The sequence below is a fragment of the Bos javanicus genome, chromosome 18 (assembly GCF_032452875.1).
Source record: "Bos javanicus breed banteng chromosome 18, ARS-OSU_banteng_1.0, whole genome shotgun sequence".
NCBI classification, from domain to species: domain Eukaryota; kingdom Metazoa; phylum Chordata; class Mammalia; order Artiodactyla; family Bovidae; genus Bos; species Bos javanicus.
The window spans coordinates 18,336,472-18,354,117 of record NC_083885.1 but is presented as its reverse complement, the minus strand read 5'-3'; the positions used below and the strand labels follow the sequence as shown (position 1 = coordinate 18,354,117).

Sequence of the window (17,646 nt, the reverse complement as noted above, 5' to 3'; positions counted from 1 at the left end):
AATAACTTCCATTCTCGTGCCAGCTGTCTTTCTTGCCCTTATTTCCTCTGCCCAGAATGTTCTGTCTACCTGCCCCTTGGCTTTTTATTTTTCCCCCATAAATTAAGACCCAGCATGAGGTCTGGTCTGCCCCATGGTGGCATCTGTGATCCGCCAGCCAGACCTGACTTCCGTCTAACGACACCCTTTTTATGGTCCGCCGTGGTCTGCCTTGTCTCGTGCCCTTTCCTCAGTCTCCTTTAAAGAATAAGCTCCTGAAGGCATGGGCTCGGGGTTGTTTCCTCTTGGTCACGTGCTGTGCCCAGAAACTGGTGAGTCCTCATGCCTGGAGAATCCCATGGACAGAGGAGCCAGGCAGCTACAGCCATGGGGTCACAAGAGTTGAACATGACTTGGAGACTAAACCACCACCGCTACCACCATCCGTGCTGACTGAACGGAAGACTGGATCAGGATTTGCTGCTGAGGCAGGAAGGAGGGTGGGTGCCTGCACGTGCATGTGCGAGTACACACGCGTGTCCCCATGTGTATTTGCACACATGTGCTTGCTTTGGCCCATCAGTTTGATGCTTCTCTCTAATTGGATTTCTGAAGAAAGGTGCCTGCTTTAATTTTTAATTAGAAATCAGAGCACAGAAAGAACGGGCCAGCACTGCAGCTGGGGGTCTTTCTCAACACTGGAGTTCTCTTTAACAAGCACTCACTGTCCGGGGCGGCCTCTGTTCGGCCTGGACACCATGGCTTGCGCCGGTGGGAGTGTCTTAATGCCTACGAAATTATCATGTAATTATTTGGTAATAGGGCATCAGGATTTTGCTTTTACAGCAGTCTTTCCCTGCAGCTGAAAAAAGTCGCCAAGGAAGACAAGCCAGAGACAACCAGGGCTCTACCTGGGGAGTTGTGGGGCTCACACATCTTTAGAAGAGATGGGGTCCCTGCCCTCGGGGAGTCCAGCTGGAAGCTCTTGTATTTTTCTGTGCTCAATTGCTTCAGTCGTGTCCGACTCTTTTCGACACCGTGGACTGTAACCCACCAGGCTCCTCTGTCCATGGGATTCTCCAGGCAAGAACACTGGAGTGGGTTGCCATTTCCTCTTCCAGGGGATCTTCTGGACCCAGAAACCCTGGTCTCTGTCAAATGGGATTACCGTGTGACCCATTTCTCCTAGACAGGAGATGTGTTTAGCATGTTTGCTGTAGGTAAAATGATCTGTGCAGAATGTGTCACGTGGGGAGTAATTACCTGGGCACCAGGGCAGGGTGGGGAGTCTCACCTGCTGGTGGAAACCTACCCTGGGCTTCTGGGCTCCAGCAAGGACCCTGGCAGGTGTGGGATGCCCTCAGGGTCTGGGTAGCCTCCAGGTAGGGCGCCTCCTGGTGGGGTAGCCCAAATACCGCACACATTGTAGGGTCCACTGGGGACGTTCACATATGCTTGAGTGTTTTTTTTTTCAGGAAGCTTTTAAATTGCGATTCAGTACTTTGGTCAGGACTTCCTAGGGTGGAGAGCACAGACCCTCAGGCTAGGTGGCTGGCTCCCCTACTTACTGCTCTGTCACTGTGGGGAAATTACTCTTAACTTCCCTATGCTTCACTTTCCTCTTCTGGAAAGGAGGAATGGCAGTGGATTCTCCCCTATAGTGTCCCTAGGAAGATTAAAGACAGCTGGTAAAGAATCCGCCCGCAATGCTGGAGACCTGGGTTCAATCCCTGGGTTGGGAAGATCTCCTAGAGAAGGGAACGGCTACCTACTCTAGTATTCTGGCCCGGAGAATTCCATGGACTGTATAGTATAGGTCCTGAATCCCTTATTCACTATTCTGAATTCCAGAAAGCCTGAAACCAGAAGTTTTGGTCCATGTAGTCAAAGCTGTGGTTTTTCCGGTAGTCGTGTATGGATATTAGAGTTGGACCATAAAGAAGGCTAAACACGAGGAATTGATGCTTTTGAATGGTGGTGCTGGAGAAGACTCTTGAGAGTCCCTTGGACAGCAAGGAGATCAAACCAGTCTATCCTAAAGGAAATCAACCCTGAATCTTCATTGGAAGGACTCATACTGAAGCCGAAGCTCCAATATGTTGGCCACCTGATACAAAAAGCTGACTCATTGGAAAAGACGCTGATGCTGGGAAAGATTGAAGGCAGGAGGAGAAGGGGACGATAGGGGATGAGATGTTGGATGGCATCACTGACTCGATGGACATGAGTTTGAGCAAACTCCTGGAGGTAGTGAAGGACAGGGAAGCCTGGTGTAGATGGGGTCACAAAGAGTCAGACACGACTTAGCGACAGAACATCAACAACAACCACCACTCATTTGGCAGGCAGATTTGACCTGGCTGATGTGAGCCATTAAATTACAGAGTTTAATTTATGGTGGTGAATTACGTTTTGTTGTGCTCAGTTGCTTCTGGGGTGTTCCCAGATACCAAGGAAAGGCAGTTTGTTACTTTTCTAGAACCTGAAGAGGTCTGGATTCTGGAACACATCTGGCTTCGAGGGTTTCGGGTAGGGGATTGTGGACCAGCATGTGCAAGATATACGAGGCTTCACACACAGAATCCTGCTGAGTCAGCACTGGGCAGAGCTGTCCTTCGACCTCATCAACAAAACAGCGCTGCCCGACCTCTGTCCCTCACAGCACGACTGGTGCCCTTGGGTAGGAGGTGGGATACCCCGTGGCAGGTTGGTTTGTGTTTGGGACACACAGGAAGGGCTGACTCTTGCCGGCTCCAGGTGCTGGCCGCTGGATTCCCTGCTCGTGGTTTGTGTCTGTTTCGGAGGTGGCTGCTGCCAGTTCTGTAGCTCCCTGAAAGATCCTGGGCCTGAAGGAACCCCTTCACACATCTTCCTCCACCTCCCCTGGGGGGCAGCCGTCCTCCTGTTGGAGGGGCATTGCCTGGTGCCTGCTGACACCATTTCTCTGGTGCCCCCCAAGCGGCCCTGTGTGGCTAATGAGGATGCTCGGCCTTCCTAGTCGTGGGAATCCTATTGGCTCTGACACCACCTTCCGAAGGGGCTGCGGGGTGTGGAACAGCATGTGCCTGTGAAGGAAGGCAATTAGGAAAATTGGAGGTGAACCTCCCTTTATTTACACATTTCTCTTTTACTCCCTGATAAGACGCGGTCCTTTGAGATGCTCGCCCCTGCCTTCCCCCCTCCAGTGTTTCTGGCCTGACTCCCTAAGGGAATTGAACATTTTTCTCACGGGGCAGTGCCTCAGCTTGGTCCTCCAGGTGCAATCCATTCACACCACACCAGCTTTTCAAAGAGCTCCCCCTCCTCCCAAACACAAAAGATGCTTTAACTGTCTTGCCTCAAGCCAGTGTTGTCAACTAGCTGTACTTTATCTCTTCTGTTTGGGTTGTAAAACCCAGCAATTAAGAAAATTCCTGCTTCAGATTAATTGTAGCCTACTTGGCTGGGAGCGAGGCAGTGTGCTGTGTCACCGGAGTTTCACGGCTTTTGAGGCAGGGGGAGCTGGAGCGCTCAGGGAAACCGAGTCTCAGAGAAAGGAGGGCCGTGGTCGCCTACAGCCGGCTCATGGGGCAGAGTGAGACAGGCCTGGAATTCAGGGCCCAGAGTCTCGTCCCCCTAGCTAGATGGTTTCTTTCATCTGAGCCTCTCTGCTGGGCAGAGAGGGAGCTGGGCAGAGAGGAGCATCCCTGGCGGCCTGTGAGTGGGCAGACACCCCCACCCCATCCTTCCTAGGCCGCATGGCCCGTGGGGTCTGATGTCTGAGTGTGGATGAGCACAGATTCCGTGTTCTGTCTTTGCGGGGAGCGCTTGTGGGCATTTGCACTGGTCTCTTTTGCAGAAGCAGGTTGTCCGAGGGCTAGAGGTTAGGAAAACCCTGACCAGTTGCCTACTGTGTGCTGTGTTGGGTGGCTGCTTCTCTCTGCGCTGGCCAGGATGGAGGCAGACAGCTGAGCAGCCACTGACTGCATGCTGCCTGCATTTGGGGCCCTGGAGGGAGCGCCCTGTCCTAGCGCTTCTCCTGTGGCCACAGCCCAGGTGTAGGAGGGGTGGGCAGGTCGTGCCTGCCCTTGGCCTCTCACGCAGTCCTCGCCGGTGATCCCACCTGTGGGCCCGCTGGTAGCAGTTTACAGGGCATCCACACAGGGCTCTGGAGAAGGAACTGGCAACCCACTCCAGTGTTCTTGCCTAGAGAATCCTGTGGACAGAGGAGCCTGGTGGGCTGCCGGCTATGGGGTCGCACAGAGTCAGACACGACTGAAACGACTTAGCAGCAGCAGTAGCAGCACACAGACTCTGTTCTCCTCTGACCCTCACTGCAGCCCTGCGAGTGACCAGAGCCCCAGAGAGTGGAAACAGGGGCTCAGGGTGGGGAGTGTAGGGCCACATGGCCCAGAAGCAGGAGGCAAGACCAGCCGGGCCGCTGCGTGTGGTGGGACACGGCGGCAGGTGGGGGCAAGACTGCCAACTCTTTTTTTTTCCCTTGTGGTTTTCTTCTGAGTCCTTATCGTAAGAGAGTGAAACCCGGGGCTCTCTGAGGGGCCTCGGGGTCCACCCTCCTGCGTCAGCCTGGCTGGGCTGCACACTCTGGGCCGCCTCATTAGCTGCCTGCTGGGCTTGGTTCAGGGACCCTGGAGGGGAGTGTGAGCCTGAGTCTTTGGGGACACCTGTCCTGCTGAATCTGAAAGAGGAAGGGTGCCCCTTATCCTGCCCATTGTGTGTGATGGCCTAGGGCTCTGTGGACGCCCGTGGAGGAGATGAGTCAGATTTGAGGCTCTCCTTTTTACCCCCCTACCACATTCCCTGAGCTTATTTCTCCCCCTACCACACTCCCTGAGCTTACTAAGGGTTACCAACTGGGCCCGGGGGCAGACGCTGAGCTAGATACTTTCCAGACAGCATCCCCTTCCATCATCAAGTCTGGGAGGGAGGCATCCCTTTTCACTGTCTTCATTTTACAGTTGAGGTTTGTGGCTCAGAGAGGGGAGATCACTTTCCCCAGGTCACACAGCATGCATGTGACAGGGCCAAGCTTCAACCCAAGCCCATGCATTTGACCTCCACTGCCCATGCTTCTTGTCTCCTGGGTGGCCTGGGGCTTGAGGGGGCCAGGGCTGGGGGAGCCTGCAGGATGTGGGATCTGTAGGCTTGGTGACACCGGACCTTGTTTCCCAGGTTTCGCTGCCCATGCTGAGGCTGCCTCAGGTGGTTCTGAGTCTCCTGGGCCTGGACCCTGCCAGTCAGATGGAGGTGGGGATTTCTATAGGACTGGTCACAGCCACTACCAACGCAGTGGAACCTGCTGGCTGGACCCATGTCGAGGTCCGTTTTCTGAACACTCCTTGGGGGTCCTATAGAATAGGTCTCAGGAGCTGCCTGGATGAGGGCTGGGCCAGGAAGGAGGGTAGGAGTCCCAGCCTAGGATGACTCCAGCCTTGCAGACTCAGCTCCCATTGGGAGTCACCTGGGAGCTGTGGCAGCTTGGGTCTCCCACCTGCACCATTTCTGGGGCTCAGTTTCCAAGTCTGTGACATAGGCAAGGGCGGTTCCTGATCTCTCCTTGACACAGGACGTCCGGGGGTATTGAGGCCTTCATGAGCCACTGTGGGGAAGGGCTGCCCTCCTGGGTCTGGGGTGGATTGAGTGGCCTGATCCTCCTGTCCCAAGAGCTGCTCTCTGGAGATGGTCCTCAGGTGTCGGTTTCCTCCATGGGTCTTCTGGGTGGACTTTGCGGTTTGGAGAGCAGGCTCTGCAGAAACTGTTGCCACGGGAAGGGGCAGGGAAGCGGCCTTGATCCAGGCAGACTTGTTTGCAAGCCGCTTGCCACAGAGAGCCCAGTTTCCATTTCTGTGACTTGAGGATAACATTGGCACAGACCCAGGTTGCTGCTGTTCAAGTCAGAACCTTCCCAGACTCCCATCGTCCTGGTCATTTACTCCTTGCATACGTGCTAAGTCCCTTCAGTCGGATCCAACTCTTTGTGACCCCATGGGCTGTAGCCCATCAGGCTTCTCTGTCCATGGGGTTCTCCAGGCAAGAACACTGGAGTGGGCTGCCGTGTCCTCCTCACTACACCCTGTTTAATGTCTTTGATTTACTTTTTAAGTTCTCCCTCCTTCACTTGAGGGATTGGGGTTGGGTAAGACAGTGAAAACTACGAGACAACTAGCTGTCTTCTGGTTGCATCACTAACCCACCGTCCGACCCCCTCCTGGGTCACCAGGCTCTTGGATATAAAGGAAGCGGTGCCAAAGGCTGATGCAGCTTGTTCTGTGCTGGGCAGTGTGCTGCACTCTCCAATTTAGTCAGCATGGCGTTTCCCTGGGGCTGGAAACGCCCCATTCTTCCCATTTTATGGAGGAGGAAGTGAAGGCTCAGAGCTAGTGAATGGTGGAGCCAGGGCTGAATCCAGACTAACTGATGACCCACGGGGCTGAGCACCAGGGCTCTAGGGCTGCATGTCGGCCGGCTAGGAGATAAGCTTGGCATTGGCAGAGGAGCCTTGTTCCAGCCTCCCCACCAGGTCTGGGAGTGGCCGCTGGCCCAGGCTTGCCCTGGCATCACACACCCCCTTTTTCCCCTTGGCACTGGCCCCTCTTCCCTGGCCTTTTGCTCCCCTTCCTCAGTTGCCCTAATGACTTAGCCCAGGTGGCAGGTTATGTGGAGAAACCACTCCAGGGAAATAAGAGTCCTTGCTACCAGCCTGGGTCTCAGGTGTGTGCACAGCGGCCCTCCCTGGGGGTCCGGTGAGCTGCGCCTCCCACCTCCAGCTGTTAGGAACCTGAGAGCGCTGTGGCTGTGTGTGTGGTAGAGTAACTGTGTGCATGTAATTGTGCATGCATAGAACTGCACACATAGAACTATGTATATGGAACTGTACGTGACGTGTGACTTTTTGCAGAACCGTGTGGGTATGTGACTGCCGTGTGTGTAGGTGTGTGTGTCTGTATGTGCGTTTGTGCCTGCCTGGGAGGCTGGAGGTAATGGGGGAGAGGAAGATGTTGCGGGGGGCCCCAGGAACGTATGGTGGGGGCAAGTGTTAACCTCCTTTGCTGGCTAAAACACACTTTGTAGAATAGTTACACATATGTTTGGATAATTAGAACAAAAGCTGAGAGAACAATTCCATTCAAAGGGACAAAGTGGGGAGGTGGGGCCCACCAAGATCTGGGGGGCCGAGTTCTGTCTCCCCAGCTCTCCCCCGCCTTCGCTGCATTTTGATCGCGCTATTTAGAAAATCCCTTTGTTGTAGGATAAACTGACATTGGCCCGTGCATTTCTGCTGTGAAGTTTGCTGTGTTCCAGGGCCCACTCGGGACAGCCAGGCCATTAGGAGCTGATTAAATGAGCTAATTTTAATTTGTTCAGTGGTTACAGATGCAGAGACCTTTCCATGCCCTTTTCTTGAGGCTCTATTTATTTATTAATTTTTTTTCTGAAAGTAAAAGACCTTCAGGACTCCCTTTTCTCTTCCCATCCCCCTTCAAAAATAAACATGTGAAAACATTTCAAATAGGAACTTCAGCTGGGAGAGAAGGCCTTGAATATGGGCTTAGCCACCAGAGGTGCCAGTGGGGGTCTCCCCGGTCTGGAAGTGGGGAGGGGGTTCAGAGCTGCTGGGATGGGCCACCCACCAGGGCTGGGAGAGAGGAACTTGAGGTTTAGTAGAAGTGATCCAAGACTTGAGTCTCACCGCTAGGCCTTCGCGCGTGCTGGCGCTGCTGCCTGGACCTCTGTCCTCATCCCTGCGTCCTTTCCTTGGCTGATTCTTACTCATCCTACTGGTCTCAACGCACAGGTTGCTTTTTCTAGGAAGCTCGTTGCACCCCAGTCCCCATTCTCCCACCGCCCCCGGGGACTTCTCCAGTCGTAGCAGATGTCAGCCCGTGGAGAACGTCTGTCTCTTTCAGGAGGCTGTGAACTCCGTAGGGCAGGAACTATGCCTGCGTCGTCTCCCCTCACACCTCCAGCACCAAAGTGTTCTAAACACATCCTCAACATCTGTTGAAGAGATGAATGGATGAATGGGTAGATGAGATCTGCACTAACTGAATGCCACTACACACCAAGCTCTTTTTTTATTTATTTTTTATTGAAATGTAGTTGACTTACCGTGTTGTATTAGTTTCTGGTATACAGAAAAGTGATTTGGTTGTATATATATGTTCTTTTTCATATTCTTTCCCATTATGGTTTATCACAAGATATGGAATATAGTTCCCTGTGCTATGCAGCAGGACCTTGTCGCTTATCCATTCTCTCTATAATAGTGTGCATCTGGTAATCCTAAACTCTCAATCCATCCCTCCGACCCCTCGGCCACCACAAATCTGTTCTTTATGTCTGTGAGTCTGTTTCTGTGTTTTGTAAATAAGTTCATTCATTGCTTGTTTTAGACTCTGCATATAAGTGATATATGCATATATATCACTTATATGTGATAGTTTTAGACACTGCATATAAGTGTCTTACTCTTTCTGACTTGCTTCACTTGGTGTGATAATCTCCAAGTCCATCTGTATTGTGGCAAATGTCATTACTTCATTCTTTTGTATGGCTGAGTGATACTCCACCATATATGTGGGCCGCGTCGTCTTCATCCACTCTGTTGATGGACATTCAGGCTGTTTCTGTGTCTTGGCTGTCGTGAGCAGCACTGCTGTGGACATTGGGGTGCACGCATCTTGAATCAGAGCTGTTTTCTGGATATATGCCCAGGAGCAAGATTGCTGGATCATATGGTAACTGTATTCTTAGTTTTTTGAGGAATGTCCATGCTGTTTTGTATCATATCTGTACCCGTTTACATTCCCACCAACAGTGTAGGAGGGTTCCCTTTTCTCCACACCCTCTCCAGCATCTCACTGCACACCAGGCTCTTGATGTCAGGACCCTGGGGTCCGACCAATTTCAAATTGTCATCCGGAGCTGCGTGTCCCTGGCCCTCCCCCTTCCGGTGACCTCTTTTCTCACTGATGAGGGCTGAGGAGTCAGTGTTGAGGGCCGAATCTTGAAAAATGAGCGTGGTGGGAATCCACGCTCACCCGTCCCAGCATGATGCTGATTTCCAGGGCCAGGATGAAGCTCTGGCCCAGCTCTGCTGGAAACCTGACCAAAGGCCGCAGAGGGAGGCGAAGGGAGGAAAATTGCTCCGTGACCTGGCTTTTTACAGCACTTGCGGGCCAGCCGGCCTTGGAGGATAATGGGCCGGCCCTGGAGGTGCTCGGAGCATAGAAAAGGGGGGCTTGTGTGGACTCAGCTGACGGCCACCCCCACTCTTGCCTCAATTCCTGGCCCCCTCCCTGCTTCTTCATTTTTTAACACGTCTTTCTCTGGGGTTGGGGCACCTTTCTGAGCGGCGGGGTTTTCCCTGGAGCTTGCAGCCGCTGTGGCTGGGCCAGTTTCTGGGGCCTGGTTTCCATTTGCTGAGCACTCCTTTCCGCAGACGGCACCCCACCCACCCCACCCAGGGCCTCTGAGGGGCTGTCCCCCACCCTGTCCTGGCAGCCCTGCGTTCCTCCTTTAACCCCAGCCTCAGGGACAAGCGCTTGAGCAGGACTGTCCCGGCCCCTCATCTCTAGAGGAATCCCAGGGCTGGCGGGAGAGTCAGAGCTTCCCCGGGTGCCCCTGGGGTCTGGGGCCCTCAACTGGGTCAGCATCTGGCCGAGTGGCCCAGCCTTTGGCCTGCTCTGTCTCCTCCCCCACTCCCTCCCCGAGGCCCTTCCTCTCCCCACTAGCTGGATTCCCCGCCAAGGCGGCGGGAGCAGCCACGCTGGGCCCATCCTTTCCCCGGCTGAGGCTGAGGGTGGGGATGAGTCCTGGGGCTGAGGTCACCAGCGGGGCAGTGGGAAGCGCTTTTCCAGCCCTCGCCTGCCCGGCTGCTGGGTGCCCAGAGCGGGGGCATCAAACAATTTATCCTGGGATGTCCCGGTGAGCAGGGGGGAGAGGTAAGTGGAGGGGCGGGGCTGGAGGGGGAGAATGGATAAAACAGGCTGGTGTCTGCACTGGAACGCCAAGAGTCCCCTTAGAGGCTCCTGGCTCCTTGGGAAGTTGAATGTCTGAACATTCGCTCAGAGTGGAATCTAACCCAGAAAGAAGGGAGCTGTTTTTCCTGGACTGGGGGAGAAAAGTGAGGGCCTCAGAGGCACTGGTGGCTGGGGTGTCAGATCTGTGTCGGGTCCTGCAGTGTGGGGGTGGAGGGTGGCCCTCTTGGGAGCACCCTGCTTTCCGGGTCTGGCACCGCTCTCACTTCCCCCCTGCCCTTCTCTGTGTCCGTCCGGTGGCCTCCGGGCTCCCCGTCTCTGCTGAGGAGGCTGGCCGGCACCCCCGCTGGTCTGCGTGCCCTTTGGGCCGGAGTGCTTGTGGGCCACTAGACACCTTGGCTCCCGTCCCGTCCCAGGGCCTCACCTCTGCCCCACTTCCTGCCCTGGTTCCTGGCTGTCGGCTGGGAGGTGGCCGCATGCCGCCTTCTGGGCCTGACCTTGCCACCCACGAGGCCAGCGTGGCCTTGAGCTGTCACCTCCCAGGCATCGGTCTCTTCTTCCGTCATTGGGAGACTCGCTAAGAGGACACCGAGACAAGCCTCTGACTATGGATCACCGGACCGTGATTCCCGATGGATTGGCGTGGGGCCTGCCGGTGGGGCAGGGTGGGAGGGGGCCTCGGTGGTAAGCGAAGCGGCTGTTTCTTGTGGCCAGCCACTTGTTCTCCGTGGGAAGGAACCAGCGCATTTCTCTCTGTGTCGTAACCAAGCTACCGAAATGGCAAACTTGGGTTCTGCAGTTACACAGCGTTTTGGAAGCAAATTGATAGGATAATGTGTTATTATTGGCTACTGGGTTAATAGCCGTTTTGGCAGGCGTGCCAATCCTGTGTGGCTTTGCTGGCGCGGGCGTAAGGATGGCATGGTGGGTAGAGGGGAATGGTGGGTGCGCGTGGCACCGAGTGGCAGGTTGGGGAGGACCTCAGGGGTGGATGCTCAGCCCTGATTAGCTGTTGCCACCGCCAAGACCAGAGAGGTTGAGAGACCAGCGTCAGGTCCCACAGTGAGTCGGTGCTCGAGTTGGACTGTGGGTCTCTGTGGGAAGGATAGCTTGGTCTGCGATCTCTGAAGGCAGAGAAGCGCCTTCGCTCTGAGCCTCGTGTTAGCATCCAGGAAGATGGAGGTTTGGAACGTGCCCAAGGCAGCTCGGTCAGGATTCAGGGCTGTCGCACGTGCTAATGCCCGCTCCCGGAATGCGCTTCTTCCACGTCCCCTGGCTCGCTTGCTTGCTTGCTCCAGGTCTGAGCTCAAGTGTCACCGTGTCGTCGCCTGTCTGGAGCAGCACCCCACCCATTCCCTCATTCTCTGTCCTTACGCTGCTCCGTATTTTCTTTGTTGTGCCGCCTGACTTACTACAGTTGGATTTACTGCTGTATCGTCAGCCTCCTTTCATTCCACTGTAGGCGAAGACTGTTGTGCTTGCTACCCTGTCCCCGGAGCCTGGAACAGGGCTGCAGAGTAGACACTTGGTGACATTTGTTGAGGGAATAGATGCATGTAAATTACAATGTTGTTTTAAAAATGCCTGCCACGTGACAGGGGACCGATTCCGTCTCCTCTTAGAGGATGGTGGGAGTCGGGGATCCTGTTGTTCCTGTCCCCCAAGAGGTGGTCAGCAAGCCCTCTCTGTGGGCTCGTGGTGACATCATTTCTTTTTGCTAAGGAAGCTCAGAAGGGAATGAGTTCCCCATCACTGGAAGGAACCAAACCTGGCAGAGGGCATGGAAGTGCCGGTGGGGAGTGAATTGCATCCCCATGAGGGCCCTTCTGTGTTTGGGTTCTGTGATGGGCTCAGGGGTAGGACAGTGGGGTCCGCTGTCTCTATCACATGCAGTTAGCGGCTCCTACCCTGGGGTGGCGTGTGAGGATTTGGAAAATTGTAAAAAATGCTCATGGGAAGGGTAAACTAAGAGTGGGCGGTATGGCCCACCGTGGGTGGGGAGCCCTGCGGTTAACCAGGGGTCTGCCCAGCAGCCTCTGCTCTTGCTGCCTCCGATCTGGAAACGACACAGTGATACATTCACTGAGCATTATTTCCCGTGTGCCCGGCGCTGGGCCAGAGTTGCTTAACCTGGATTATCCGATTTAATCCTCACCACAGCCAGAGGAGGCAGAAGGTTTTCTGTGTCTACTTTCCCCCTTGGTGGGGCTTAGAGAGGTTCAGTAACAGATCCCAGGTCACCACAGCTGGTCAGGGGTGGAGCCGGGCTGGGAACCTAGCTCTCTGGCTCAAGAGCCGTCCTGGACAAGCTCCTGAGGCCCCTGGAACCAGGCTCCCTTGGCCAGTGTGTTTGCTGCCCCAGCACTTGGAGACAGCCTGGCACGGATGGAGTAGATGTCAGTAAGTATCCGGAGAAGGAATGAATGAATGCGAGGAGTGTGCTAAGATGAACAGGAAGTGATCAATTCCTGTTTGGGTAGGGGAAGGAGAAATGCAGAGCAGCGGTGGCCAAGAAGGTGTGATAGCCACGTGTGCTTGGCTGGCCTGACTTCCTCCCAGAAAAACTTACAAGGGGGCCACTTGGCTGTGTGTGCCTTGTGGGAGGGCACGCTCATTTGTGGGTGGTTAGTAGGGAGATTTGAGGTGAGTTTTGGAGACACACACACACACACACACACTCTGTGTGTGTGTGTCTCTCTCAGCCCCGGTGTGCTGTGTGCAAAGATACTCATTTCCCTAGTTTTACCAGACAAAAATGCAAACCTTTCAGCCCATCCCAGATCACACTGCTGAGGCTGTACCTTTAAGAGCTTGGACTCTTTGCTCATTATTTTATTAAATCTATTCATTTGTTCTGCTTAGTCTGAATAAATAGAAGGCCCGTACCCACCCACCTCCGACTCTTCCCTCCTGTCCATTCCCAGTGTCTCCTTGGTTTGAATGTGGCTTTTTCAGGGGCTCGGGCTGAGGCTGGGTCGCTGAGCTCTGCCTCTGTCCCTGCCACCCTCTTTCCACCCCACATGTCCTTTCTTCCTCTCTGACAAATGAAGGCTGCACTGAAGACTGAACTAGTTGCATTCTGCCACAATATGTGAACACCCCCGGGACCTGGTGACACGGGACAGGCTCTGCAGGGTGACCCTCTGGGCTCAGGTGGCCAAGCAAGTGGTCAAGCTCATTAACCCCTCAGCTGCCAGCGGCAGCCTCTACCCGCCAACCCCTGGGCCTCCATCAGATGGGGGCTTCCTCGAGTGGCTCCTGGCACCATCTTTGTGATTCGCTTTGTCATCCATCCATCCATTCATTCTCTCATTTATGCCATGGATAGGAAGGCATTCTTTAGACCAAGCCCCGGGGCTTCAGTATTCCATCCCTCCATCCTTCCATCCCTTCATGCATCTTTCCATCCACCCAGTCATTCATGCCAGTTACCAACTGCTTCCTCTAGGACAAGACCTGAAATGTACCCTTTCATTCATTCACTCATTTATTCAATCATCCAGCATATAGGTATTGGCAGGTATCTTGTGGGGACTCCCAGGGATCCACAAATTTGGGGCTTCTCAGAGTTGTCTCTAGGCAGTTCTAAGGCAAGAGCACCTGTGGGGAGACCCTTACAGAATAAATAACCCAAGAATAACATTCTTGGAAGATGGTGAACAAGGACAGCTGAAGTGCTGTTTAGATGGAATGTGAATGGAGGCGTAAGGAATACACAGCTTGTTCACAGCCCTGCACCCAGCACTGACGAATGACCTGGCTGAAACATTCATTTGTCCCTCGTTCACTCAGGGAAGATTCAGCAAATGTCAAGGACCTACTTTGTGCCCGGCACTGAGATGAGATGGTAGCCACCCCTGCTGGGGACAGTGGCCCCCAGCCGGCCATGAGCATAGCACCCTCACCCTCAGGTATGCTGAGCTGGGGGCAGTGTCTCCTCTTCCTAGACACCCTGTGGGCAGATGTCATGGGTGGCACATTGCGCCAAGGCTCCTGGATGATCCATCATTTTCAGTGGGTGGACTTTCTCGGCTTACCCTTTTACATTACATTGGCTTTCTTAGTCTCCTCTAAGGTGTGCGTGTTGGCGTGCGGGGTTTCCGGTGGGTCAGGCAGCCACATCCTCCAGGCTCTGCTGGATTCATTCTTGGGGCAAGTCCCTCCTTCAGACCTCAGGGTTCTCAGTGTCCCTGTGTGCACAATGGGTGGTGGCTGGGTGCCCCCAAAGGTCTATTTCAGCCTGTAAATCTCAGGTTTCTTATCTGTCAAATGTGTTTTTGGTAACAGTGTTGCTGCTGCTGCTGCTAAGTTGCTTCAGTCGTGTCCGACTCTGTGCGACCCCATAGATGGCAGCTCGCCAGGCTCCCCCGTTCCTGGGATTCTCCAGGCAAGAACACTGGAGTGGGTTGCCATTTCCTTCTCCAATGCATGAAAGTGAAAAGTGAAAGTGAAGTCGCTCAGTCGTGTCTGACTCTTAGCGACCCCCTGGACTGCAGCCCACCAGGCTCCTCCGTCCATGGGATTTTCCAGGCAAGAGTACTGGAGTGGGTCGCCAGTTTACGTGTGGCTTAAAAGGATTAAGACATGCAAAACATTTATGCCTAATAATATAATTAAATAAAAAAGAGCCTGGCATATAGTAAGTGCTCAGTAAATACAGTTAATGATGATTTTTCAAGTCTTTTTAGGACAGCAGTCACAATGCAGGGTAAGATGAGGACCTGGTTACAGCGTAAGGAGGTGGAGGCCATTCAGGCTGAGACAGCAAAGGTGGGGGCCGGGGGTAGGGTGCCCAGGGAAGGGTCAGTGATGCCGAGGAGACACCAGGGGATGACATGCCCCAGTGGTGATGCCTGGGACATCAGTTGCCTTGTTGTCACTTGGAAGTCAAATCAGGGGACTGCCCCTGGCCACAGCTGCTCCAGGGGGGATCCCGTCATGCCAGCTCAGCCACGTAGGGCTCCTCCACGTCACTGTGGTCTGGGCCAGGTGACTGCCTCCCTTGCTGCTGCCTCTGCCTCTGCGACTTCCCCTTCCCCTTCCCCAGGCCTGCTAAGCTGCTCTAATCTCCTCCCTCTCTAGGCGGGGCTGGGGCGGCCTCAGTATCTAGGGCTGACAGCTAGGCAACAAAGCCCATAGTGGCAATTTTTCTGGAGGCTGGAACATGAAAATCCAGGGAAAATTGAAATTTTCTCTGCTGAGTCGTAGCTTTGGATGAGTATAAAGGGTGAGTAGGGCCCGCAGAGTGGCTGTGTTGCTGGCCCTGGCACATCGTGGGGGGATCCTCGGGCTCTTCCCCTGCCGTGCGTCCCAGCCCACCTCTTCTCCCCTGCCCACGTTTGACCAGGCACTGTGCTGGGCACATAGCTCCAGTTTTCCCAACAAGCTCAGAGCCTGGAGGGGAGCAAGGGACACACCAAGCCCTGCAAGCCCTGCCCAAAGTGTAGGCCAGAGCAGGGGCTCACAACGGATGCCTGAGATACTTTGAGGGATTAGTAGCCCAATTCTAGACGGTTCAAGCAATTTCTACTTTACTAAAAATTTTTTTTTGGCCATGCCATGCAGCATGCGGGATCTTAGTTCCCTGACCAGGGGTCAAACCTGCAACCCCTGCATCGAAAGTTTGGTGTCTTAACCACTGGGCCAACAGGGAAGTCCCATGGTTTGTGCAATTTAAAAACAAATTTATCGATTTAGACTGTGTTGGGTCTTAGCCAAGGTATGTGGGATCTTTGTTGCAACATGTGAGATCTTTTCTGTGGCGCGGTGCCTGGGCTCAGTAGTCGCAGTGCACAGGCTTTGTTGCTCTGTGGTGTGTGGTATCTTAGTGGCCCGACTGGGGATCAAACCCATGTCTCCTGCATTGCAAGACAGATTCTCAACCACTGGTCCACCAGGGAAGTCCCAGTTCATGCAGTTTTGATAAAGGTAATTATGTATGTCTTTTAATGGACTTTACAAAACATTATACCCATGATGATGGAGGTGAGGCCTCAGGCCCTGGGGCTCAGCACATCCACCGCAGCTGTGGCTAAACCGAGCTACGGGCTGTGATGTCCTCACCTGGAGTGCCTGCCATGGAGGCCCCTTTGGCTCCCCATCCCCAGGGTCCTCTTCTGTAAGGTGGGACCATGCTGTGACTGTCTGGCAGAATTGCTGCGGGGCACATTATGGGGCAGAGAGAGTGAGTGTTTTGGGGGAACCGCTGTCCCCCCAGCAGTGGGAGGCTCCTCAGTTCTCCAGGTGCTGGGGGCACCATCAAGTTGGGCCTTGGAGGGACTTGACTGAGCTGAAAAGCAGCAGATGCGGGCTTCAAGGTCAGACAGTGTTCCTGCCTTGTCTGTGGAGATCTGACCCCCTGAGCCAGAGGAACGCATCCCTTGCCAAGAGGTGTCTGAGCTGAAAATGAGGACATGACCTTGACATCCTCCCAGGGTTCTTGGGTGGGCATCCAGCCTGGGCTCTACGTGATGCTGCCTCCATGGTAGGGCGTGGGGTTGCCCACTCAGTTTCCTTCCCTGGCATCTGGTGATTCACACACACAGCATCTCAGGGTGATGAACAGCTCAGACTTTGAGGTCAGGTAACCCACATTCAAAGCCCAGCTTGGCCATTTCTAACCCATAAGATCTGGACGTGCTAATTAACCTCTGTAAGCCTCAGTTTTCTCATCTACAGAATGGGGACTGGCGCTAACTGGTCAGACGGTTGTGAATATTAAATGGGACAACATGTGGCAATTGAGCAAACAGGAAATGTCTAGTGCACAATAAATGTCATTTAATATCCATGTGTTGGAGGCACATATAGAATGTATATATAATATGAAATATACTTGTTAATCGTTTTTCTCCGTGTCTCTAAACTCTGGGTTAGAGGCTTCAAGTTTGAGGTTGGGGCTCCATGTGGTTTTCTCTGATACTGGGTTTTGTGAAAATTGTAATATGAATCTGGTCATTTTGTTCACATTCTTTACCCTCATGGAGCACTTCCTCTGTCCACACCTCCAGTGAGAAAGTCAAGGTACAAGCTGCATTCTATAGTTGAGGTGGGGAGAGCCTGGGGGCCAAAAGTTTGCCTCAAGGTCACCCAGCTGCTTGGGCTACAACCAGCCCCAGAACCTAGGTGCTGGTCAAGGCTCCGGGAGAGGACTAGGCCTGGTTTAGTTGCATTCTGCCTGGACCCAGGCCGACATGGGGGGAGGCGGTGGCTCCTGTGTGGATGAGCTCTGATTCTCCCCGGGGGCCTCCTTTGGGGAACCCCAAGACCTGCTGAACCTGGCTAAGGCCCCGCCCAGATGCCCTGCCCGTGACCTCCCCCAGCACCTGCCCTGCGTGCTGTGAGCTAGAGCTGAGCCCTGTCTCTGGGGACTAGGGGCGAGGCCTGAGGCGGGAGGCTGCCGACTGGGCTGGGTGTGGAGCGGGCTCCTAGGACTGCTGTTTCCGAACCTCGGCTCCCAGGCCCTACCTGGCACTGTCTCTCGTGTCTACTTCCTGGGACAGCTGGGCTGCAAAATCATTTTGGGGGCAGAGCCCAGGAGTGACCATGCAGATTTCAGCCTGCTGTTTCTGAGTTTTCCAGCGTCCACACTCACTTCTTTTTTTTTTTGATGTGGAGCATTTTAAAAGTCTGTTGAATCTGTTATGCTACTGCTTCTGTTTTATGTTTTGTGTTTTTGGCCACGAGC

General features: G+C 54.1%; 1 protein-coding gene across 3 annotated transcripts in view; it reads left to right on the top strand.

Moving 5' to 3' along the window:
• Nucleotides 1-17,646, top strand: part of ZNF423 (zinc finger protein 423) — a 345,767-nt gene that overhangs the window by 164,115 nt on the left and 164,006 nt on the right. The window contains exon 1 of one of the 3 annotated variants that reach the window (XM_061387118.1): nt 9,542-9,923. The exons of the other annotated variants lie outside the window; for them this stretch is intronic. The gene's annotated coding sequence lies outside the window, so the exon portion shown is untranslated. Of the gene's footprint in view, nt 1-9,541; nt 9,924-17,646 lie in introns of those variants that run through there. 3 annotated transcript variants of the gene reach the window in all.